This window comes from Arachis ipaensis, chromosome B09 (genome assembly GCF_000816755.2).
Source record: "Arachis ipaensis cultivar K30076 chromosome B09, Araip1.1, whole genome shotgun sequence".
NCBI classification, from domain to species: Eukaryota; Viridiplantae; Streptophyta; class Magnoliopsida; order Fabales; family Fabaceae; genus Arachis; species Arachis ipaensis.
Window position 1 is genome coordinate 116,271,723 of NC_029793.2, and position 8,798 is coordinate 116,280,520.

The 8,798-nt window shown below is 35.8% G+C and overlaps 1 long non-coding RNA gene and 1 pseudogene across 1 annotated transcript; one reads left to right on the forward strand and one right to left on the reverse strand.

The window, feature by feature from the left end:
• LOC107615838 overlaps positions 1-1,016 on the forward strand; it is a 4,104-nt pseudogene extending 3,088 nt beyond the window's left edge.
• LOC110267249 lies at positions 5,404-7,264 on the reverse strand. The gene is made up of 2 exons (XR_002354648.1): positions 6,729-7,264; positions 5,404-6,595 (listed from the first exon to the last, which is right to left on the reverse strand). It is a non-coding gene; the product is annotated as an uncharacterized LOC110267249 (long non-coding RNA).

An 8,798-nucleotide genomic window follows, 5' to 3' on the forward strand; every position in this document is an offset into this window, starting at 1 on the left:
AAAAATATTTTGATAATTATAATTATATTAATTATAAAATAAAATTAAAATTAAAGTGATACTTTTTTTAGTAACATTTTTTGAAACATAGACACCATTAATTATATTTTGAATAAAATCCGATTTACTATGTGATGTAGATTCAACAGCACAAGTACATCTTCTTCTATGGAGGCAAGACAGAGAATGGATCGAACAGTTCACAAAGTACGCAACCATACTTGTAAACGACGCTACCCTAAAGTCCGCAAACATTTCAATAGAATTGTTCTGCGTGGAGAAGCAAGACAAGAGCCTTCTAAGCCGCTTCTGGAGCGGAATTGAGAGCGTGTTCGTCACCAAGTATCACAGGACCGTTGATGCGGTCACACAAGAAGTGCAGAGGATGCTCTCCTACAAGAACGAGACAGGGTGGGTCCTACTCACCAAAGGCTCCTCCGTGGTTCTTAGTGGCCATGGAAACACGGTGTTGAAGACGGTTGCGGAGTTTGAGAAGTGGAAGGAGATTGTGATCAGGAAAGGGTTTGAGTTCTCATTTAAGGAGTATCATGAGAAGATTGTGCGCACTACTCACCGCTGCTCCCACCTTGAGATTCCTAACGTCGCCGGAAAGTTGCCAGAGACTATAAAGTGCCCTGATTGCCCCAACACTATGGAGATTTACATCAGTTACAAGTGCTGCCACACTGGGTACACCGCTAATGACAAACACTAGCTACCTATATTGAGAGTTGAATCAGTTGTTTGAGTCTTGGTTTATGTTTCTTTCATTTCATGCATGTATCTGTGTTCACTCTTCAGGCTTTGAAACCCTTTAAGAGAGAGCTAATCCTATGGTTTCCTTAGTGGTTGTGTCATGTGTGTGAGGATTAAATTTCTCTTGAGAAATAATTAACTACATACATATGCATGGTTGTGTCACTTCAGAAATTGTGTGTTTCTTTCTAGCTATGTAATGTATGTTGCCGCGGTCAAATTTCATGCAAGTTTTAATATTGAAGCTTAGCTTCTTCTCATATTGTTTATTTGCATATATTCAAATTCTATATATCATCAAAGTCTGATTGTAATATTTAAAATACTATGAGAGGTTATTTCTTTTAATACGCATTATTTTCATTTCTAGAATTCAAACTAATAAAGATTATTTCTATTAAAAAAGAAGATTGTTTATTACTTGATCAACTTAATATTTAAATTTCGATATTTAAACTGAATTTATTTGTATTATTATCTATTAGTTATTTAATAAGAAATTTTTGCCAATAGAAACCATGCATATAATGAATTGTGGAATAGAGTAATTAGTTTTAGTCTAATCCTAATCTAATCATAACCATGGATGTTAGTAACAATTTTGGTTACATACATATTTATGGCTATGGATGTAACATTAATTCTATTGAGATTAACTATTAAAATCCCTTATTCGTACAGGAAAATTTTTAAGTGTTCCGTTTACTTTATTGGAATACCAGTGTACCACGTACCATCAGGTTGTGGGTTTTGAAAAATAAACAATAGGAAAATTATCAGTTGTTCCACTGTACTTGACTATAACATCAATGTTCTCAATACGGACAGGTCAATCCGTTATATTTGTCGTTTAGCAAAATAAAAAATTATAATATGGTCTTTTTAATGTCTAGTAGAAAAGTCTAATTTAATTAGATAGTAACATTATTTGGTGATAAATGAATTAACTAATTCGGCGAGGCTTCTCTAGCAAATATACATATTTTATAAGGAATGAAATTCCCTCGTGAGCCCGCTGTACTCGGTTTTAGAGTGGTATCAAAGAGAGTTTATTGGGAAAGATAGATGATGGTATCAAGGATACCCGTGTTCCATGAATCCGAAGGTAAAAAATGCCATTAGAAGAAAAGATTACCGCTCCGGCAATGTTATTTGAGAAGTGGGATATTATTTAAACCGACAAAAATTTAGTGTGATAGTTGGCTATCCGAGGTTAGTAAGGCAGATAAATGGTTATGAGAAATGATAAATATAATGTAGTTAATTTTTCTATTAATGTTGGGTGTTTTTTTAGAAATTTAGTTGTTGTATGTGCAATATTTTTGGGATTAGGTTTTTCCCATATGAGAGTTGTTTAATGGGAATAATGCGTGAATGTAAAAAACTTCATTTTCAAGTATAATGTTTGGATTTGAAGTGTTAAGTTTGGTGTTTGCATTGAGTATTTGGTTTTATGGCCATAAGTTGAAGTGATAATAGCGCAATGTGTGAGTCATGTTTTAACCTGATATATTGTACTATTTTCGTGGCCATTAGGGTTGTTTAAGATGTAGTTTGATTTGATTAGTTTTGTATGTTTAGTAGTTTGGGGTATTTGGAAAGTATATTGCAGCCATAGACACAACTAGAAAATTACTTAATACAAACAGATTTACAGATAGATTTGGTCTTTATTACAGACGAATTTTTGGTTACTAACGAAATTACCGATGGATTTTGTCCCTCTGTAAAAGCCTCGTCGAAAATTATTTACCGACAGATTTTACCAATTAGAGACAGATTTTCCCTCGGTAAATTCTTCCCTCCATTTCCCTGGAATGTCAAACTTTCTGACAGATTTTTCGTCAGTAATTAGAGACATTTTTCGACGAATTTTCCGTCGGTAATTAGAAACAGATATTTCGACGAATTTTTCGTCAATAATTAGAGACAGATTTTCCGACGGATTTTTCGTCGGTAATTAGCAACATATTTTCCGATAGATTTTTCGTTGGTAATTGGAGCCTTGGAAAACCATTCCAAACTCTGAATACAAACAGAAAATCTGTCTGTAAATCCATCAGTAAGGTAAAATATTTTTTTTTTAATTTTTTCATTGCAAAATAAACCTATTTTCATACAAAATAAATATAAATGTAATAAATACAAATTTTTATCTAATTTGTATTCGAATATTTATAATATTTTAAAAAATAAGCAAATTCATCGTATTATCAAACTAAAAGAAAAGTACTATAAACAAGCAAGTCAATATAATTCAAAACATAAACAAAGTATATGGATACATTAACTATAATTCTTAATATATTGTTCAACCATACTAAAACTATCAGTTATAGTCTTTAGTGTGTCATCTTCATTCTCATCATCATCATAGTCCTCATCCGAAGAGATTGAGGGTGGTGGCAGTGACGGTGGTAGTGGGACAGCACTGAAACTACAAAATTCAATCATAGTCCTCATTTGAAGATCTCTATTTCAACTTGCAAACATGCAGNNNNGAAACAAAGAGATGCATCTTTTCTGCAACCACAGCTTTCATGGCTTCCTTTGCAAAAGCCATAACATGAACTAGATCTTTCTGTGGAGTAACGAGGGAATCCATGTAAGCCTTTCTTACTTTAGTATTAACATTGAACTTTCTAACACCAAGGTTTATGCATTCCTGTCAAGAATTAAAGAGGGGATTGGCACTATAAATTGTTAAAATAAGGATAATGTGTTGCATGGTTAGGGTAACTTTCAAATATTATAATGTATGCCAATTTTGTAACTTATGCTCAATGCACAAAGCATGCTAAAATTTAATTCGACGGGTAAAATCATAAAATGGAAAAACACTGAGAATCACGACGAATCGCAATTATAACGGTAACTTAACAAGTTCTTTGGATAAGCCGGTTTTCCACGTTAAAATCTCGGTGTGTTCTTATTATTGCTTTACTTGCTATATTTGCTTGTTATAGTTGCTGCCATATTATGTTGTGAGTGCTTCCATATTGTTTTTGTGTTGGACATTTGTGTCGTTTCCGCTGCTAGGCTCTTTCAGCCGGATGCTCCATGAAGCACCAGGAACACTCCTTTCTTCCAGCTCAATGCATGCAGTTCCTAAACAAATCTTATATAATCATAATATAAGATTGGTGGTGCCAAAGTTGCTTCTTTCACAAACTTGAACTTTGGAGCTGCATAAATGGAATAGATCAAAGAAAATTAAGTGACTTACATATGATTAGATCTAATAATGATGATAAAATTAAACTAACACGATATGAAAATTACATTGTAATAATGGAATTTTATTGTATCAAAAACTGGAAGAAAATATAGTAGAAAATTCAAATACTCACCATCGATGTTGGGTTTGAAGAGAAGAAAAAGTCACTAAAAAAGGATTAGGGTATGTACTTGTAAAAGAGGGGAAGAAAAAAGACGGCACGGAAAACAGCGATGATTGATGGAAAAGATAAGTAATAATGGTTTCCTCAATTTAATTGGAACATAGTCATAATCCACTGGTACAATTTACACTGCATGGAGGGCGATAGCCATGAATCATACAACCAAAAGTTAAATAATCCAGATCAAGTGCTCAGACCTGAAATCTTTTTAAGGCAATTGTAAGAATATCTGGCGCTCGTTTCACAGTGAGACTTTTCCAAGTCTTGACATAATCTTTGCACCTGCAAACAGAGACAGGATCCACCTAATAATAGCAAAAGCACATTACCAATAGCACGTACTTGAATTCTTATATTTCATGACCATAATAGCAATAATCTCTTTCCAAATTCCAGTCATCAAAATACACTACAACATCTTTAAAAAGAATATGATAAAATAACAACAGCAAAAACACATTTAAATAGGAAATAAAACTTGACTATGAAATCTGGAATTAACAATCAGAACCAAAAGCAGCTCTTAAATTTGTTGAAGAGTTTTTAATTTAAAATTTTATGTCCAACTACCAAGTGACACTTAAAACATTATTAATTAATTTAGTAGAGTTCACACATTTTCTCAGGTAGCCTTACCCATCACATTTATACATATTTTTAACATGAAGCCACTCCTTGGCAGTAAACTGATCTAGACATTCCTCCAAGGAAGCAGCATCTCCATTAATTTCAACAGTCAAGTCCATCATGTTTTCGTATTGATTTGACTGCTTTTCACATTGTGTAAAACACCTATTTAATATCTTGGAGTTTGAAGATAGTGATTACTTCATGTTGAAAATGAGCCATACTTAGATGTATAATAAGGATTAAATAAACGAGCCTCACATAAACATTCATGCTCGTACGTTTTTGAATAATTGGAATAAATTAAAGACCATATATATGAGATATATACCTAGTAGCACCACCACGCATATAGCAAGAATGCATGAATAATTGATTTGTTCCCCATAAAACTTTCGTGTTTCTCTACATTATTAAATAAAATAGAAAATAAAAAATTATGAAATGAATACATACTTAATGCACTGCTCCCATTCCAAGTGAAAATGATCCTATATAGACCTAGTATCACCATAAGAGTTGAGTTAGGTAGAAAATGAGTCAATATTTATTTATTTCAAAGACCAATGCAAGAAGTAGCATCAAGAAATAAACATCAATGTCACTACCAGTATGCCAATCAAAGCAAGTGCAGGGAGTGCCCCCAATCTCACTTCATGAACCTTCACAAAATAATGATTGTCACCTTTTACATAAAGGGTCATTATATGGTACAGATTAAAAGTGATACAGATTTACAGATTCTCTGCCTAAATGCATGGAAGCTTGACACGTTGCTATAGTGTGGCAGGACTTGTCTCCCAGTACATGGTAGGGGCTGGCTGAGAGCCATAAGCCATTTCTTTTTTGGTTTGGAATCTGCTGGTGGGTTGTTCGATTTGGGCTTTGACAAAAAAAAAATAAATTGGGTATGTAAGGATGGATATTTTTTTTTGTTCCCTTTGTTAATGGGAGGAGGAAAACAGAGATGCATGTGCTGAGACAACCATGGAGGCCGAAGCAAAAACGAAGATGGTATCCCCAAATATGACTAGTTAGGTTCAACAGACAGGGATACAGCCTCCGAAGTCCCTTGGCGATGGAGGTATAGGGCTGGCAACCAATTGCAAAAGACGTTGTGGGTTCCCCTCCTAATCGGCGTTTTCTCCGTCTGGCCGTGGACGGTACCGCTGCCGAATTGTTCGGACGTAATTGCTGTGCTTGGTCGGTCGGCATGGAAGGTATGAATGGGTTATTTTTCTGATGTTGGATTATACTGTATTTTAAATAGATTCTCTTCTTGGACGCACGCTGAATGGACTGTTACCATCAAGCTGCCGCACAGAGCATCCTCCTTGCATGGCTGCCGCCACTCAACCATGGCATCTCTTACCTCCGACTCGTGATGCGGTCCAACGTCATGATTTGATTCCTTAACAATAAACCCTAACACGTGTCTCCTCCAGCGACATCCGGGCACGCGAGATCCTCCGGAGATGTTGCCGCCACGCATTCAAGTTGAGCCCCCTTCAAGATCTGGGCGACGTTGCCGCTACCCGATACCGGTGACCCTCCACTGATCCGACGCATCGGCAAAATACAAGGACACGTGGACCCAATGTTGGTTTCTATTTGTATTTCTGTCCGTAGACAAAACCTAAACCGAACGAGCAGTAATGAGGTTGAATATGATCTGCCCATTTGTAGAACCCTCGGTTGGTGTTGGATAGGGTGATGTTGGATGTGGATAGAATCTTATCTCAATAGAATATGTATTTTGTGCTTCTCGTTCTTTTCTTCCAGATCCTCCTCTTGTTTTCTATGCTCTGGACCTGCAAAATGAAACAACATTACCCCATTGCAAAATGAATAAGCCCACACTAGCTATTGACCCAACTACCTTAAACAAGTCCACCACTGAAGACCAAGACCAAAAAAAAGAAATCAAAGCCCCAGCCCATTTACCAAACATTGGCACCACATAGCTTTACTCCATGAGCCGGCTCCCCCATCAACACAACTAGCAGGCAAGCTTGCAGACCTCTAGCAAGCCTGTCCCCTGCATCCACCATCCTCGCCACTTGTCAACATCCCATTCAATATGTATCCCTTAATCTATACCATATAATTGCCCTTACATAAAATATATTATTGAATTTCAAATTCAGGGTATACCTTAAGGTAAAATGCAGCTGCTATAAATATACAACCAGCTACTAATCCAGTTCCAGAGATTTATCAGAGCTGCACCAAGGCTAGTGACTACCATCTCCAAAAAACAAAATCAATTGATGAGTTAGTTTATTGAGGGAAAAAATTATTTTCCAAGAATTGTCAATAAGTTAAAAGTAGGAACCTGAAAGCAAGCATATATTACTGTTCCAGAAAATGCAGAAAATCCTATGACATAATGAAATTCAGACATTGTTCAAAACAAAACAAAAGTATTAGTGCTTGATAAACCACTATTTATGATATATTTTAGACTGAATTGAGTGGGTTTTGTCAACTATTCTCACACTTATTCATGTAAATTGCATATTTTTAAGTTTCCTTCCCAATTTTGTGCTATGATTGAAAACATGTTTCCTAGGCCTTAAAATTGTTAATTTTTAATTCTCCTTTATTACCATTCGATGCCGTGATATGTTTGTTAAGTGTTTTCAGGTTTTCAAGGGCAAGAATGGCTTAGAGGATGGAAAGGAAGCATGCAAAAGTGGAAGGAACACAAGAAATTGAGGATTTGAGAAACTGGAGCGACACGCACGCATCACGCGTACGCGTCATTTGCAATTTTTTCCTGCCACGCGTGAGCGTGGACGACGTGCACGCATCGTACCTAAATGCTACCTCTGGTACCAAAACTCGAGAGTTGTGCCGGTAATATGCTGGAATCGTGCGTCTGGTACAACGAGTACCCATGCGTACGCGTGACCGATGCTCACGCGTCACCTTTCATTTTGGGGCATCCACGCGTACGTGTGGACGACACTCACGCATCACCTTCCTGTTTCTATTTTCATGCGTACGCGTGACACATGCGTGTGCATCACGTTCGTGCCTTGTTTATGCCTTTCTTCTCCTTTCTTCTTCTTTCTTCTTCCTTTCTTCTTCTTTCTTCTTCCTTTCTTACATTCTTCTTCTCTCACTTTTCAAAAGTTCACTTATCATTTTTCTTATCTTTCATTTTCTTTTAGTTATTGCATTTGCATACTTTCATTCATTGTATTTTAACTTTGTGCATGTTTTTATTTTTTTTCTAAGTTTGCTATTTTTCCATTGGTGTTATATTTTCTTACCCACCTGTTGAATATTTTTTTCATTGTTTTGGTGCTTCTTGACTTTTTTTATATTGTTGGGTGATATTATTTATAGGTCAATGCTACTCTTTCATGACACTTGTATTCCTTTTGCATTGATATGAATTTATAGTGTCTTTCATGACCCACTCTCTCTCCCTCATTGTTGCAATTATTGCACTATTGATATGCCATTTGCCTATATTGTTGTCTCACTTGCATGTTGTAGCTACCATGTAGTTGAGAACCTCATTATTATTTGGCATTAGCTCACCCATATTTTAATTGTTTGCATATCTTTGTTTGTGGGTTATTCTTCTTCCTTTTTCTCTTCTTTCAGAATGGCCACCAAGAAGGGAAATGAAAAATTTCTAAATGGGACGGACAAACAAGTTCCTGTGTACAATCTTTTGAGAAAGTGCATCAGTTGTAGAAACCCGTCCACTTGCACATCTTTGCATGCATCGAGGATGGTGCAATCTTTAAGTGTGGGGAGGTCGAGACCAACTTTCGTGGGTAACTACTTCCTGTCTTAACACCAATGTTTAATCATCTTTGTTAGTTAGTTGTTGCATTGCATAATAGATTGCATGTGTAGTTAGTTGCTTGCATGTATGTACTACTTGGTTGAAGTGATGAGTTCTTTCCCAAGAAACTATTTTATAGCATTTCACTAATTTGAATTAAAATTTTTGTTGAACTTGTTTGAAGAAATTTATTTTGGAACATGGTTTAG